The sequence below is a fragment of the Gossypium hirsutum genome, chromosome D11 (genome assembly GCF_007990345.1).
Source record: "Gossypium hirsutum isolate 1008001.06 chromosome D11, Gossypium_hirsutum_v2.1, whole genome shotgun sequence".
NCBI classification, from domain to species: Eukaryota; Viridiplantae; Streptophyta; class Magnoliopsida; order Malvales; family Malvaceae; genus Gossypium; species Gossypium hirsutum.
The window spans coordinates 68,563,374-68,564,717 of NC_053447.1; positions in this window are offsets into that span (position 1 = coordinate 68,563,374).

Below are 1,344 nucleotides of genomic sequence, written 5' to 3' on the forward strand. Positions count from 1 at the left end.
ACCCCACTAATCAGCATTGGGACTATTAAAACATTGCTTGTACACATAAACAAGCCACTTAAACTAGTCATTCAACACCTAATGCATAAAGTTGTCATCAACTTGTCCATTTTAAACTAGATTAATTAGAATGAAACTAAAGAGAAACCTTGCTGTTACAGCAAGCATATGTGCTGCAGCATGTCATCAAGCTGCATGCACTTCAACCACAAAATGTAACAGCAGCATGGTTGGCCAATTTCCAATATCCTGGTACGTGCTTCCGTTGTTGTGTTATGGCACCATCAGCCATTTCTAACTCTGCTGATCCTATGAGTCCGACGTTTTTCGATCAACGCCTGGTCCAATCTTTCCCTTGTCATGACACGGTGAAACTAGAGGCAGAAAACTTTGTTCAATGGCAGCAACATAGCCGGTTGATAATGGAGGGATATGAGCTACAAGGTTTCTTGGAAGGTACGCTGTCTGCTCCGTCTCGGTTTATTGTGTCTCCAGACGGTGCTCTTATTCCGAATCCAGAAGCGGTTGCGTTCAATCAACAGGATAAGCTGTTAGCTTTTTGGCTCCAAAGTATGATTAGTTCGTCACTTTTGTCATGTTTTACCTCTGCTCAATCAGCGTGTGACATCTGGAGCACCGCAAATCGTCTTTTCGCTGCGTCAACCAGTGCGAAAATTTCTAGCATCAAGCATGATCTTCATTTTACAAAGAAGGGTGAGTTAACTGTCACAGATTATATTGCGAAGATAGAAAATACCTGTGCCTTACTTGCAGCCTCTGGATCGGTGGTGTCAGAAGCCAAAAAGGATGAAGTCGTTTTGGCTGATTAACTGCAATGGAAGAAAAAAAAAACAAAAGAAGTGCAAGAATTGTCAGCTCTTTGAGGCAATTTAGTGAAGGAAAAGATCAGGCAAGAAAATGATCCATTACCAGCAGTGGATTGTTAGCTTGAAGATATTGGTTGTCCACCATAACCTCTTTTCCATCGGACCTGTCAAAATGTGACAAACAAAATTTATCATCGACAACATGAACTTTAAGAAAGTGCAGCATAAATTTGAGGACTCTCAGAGACTCCAACAACAGAATTACATCTAAGATCAGCAAGCTAAAAATTTTAGCATTCTAGCAGTTCATGTCCAAAGTTACTTGCTGTGTTAGGGGCCACAAGTGATAGCATCATCAATTTCTCGTAAATAAAATCCTCGGCGGGAATGAAACAAAAAACTGTTATTTGAAGGTAAAAAGAATATTCTGAAAGCCAAAAAGAAATGTCTATATCAGGTCATACATACTCAATCAGCACATAGTGCTTATGAATTGTAGGACATTCTCCCAAATCGA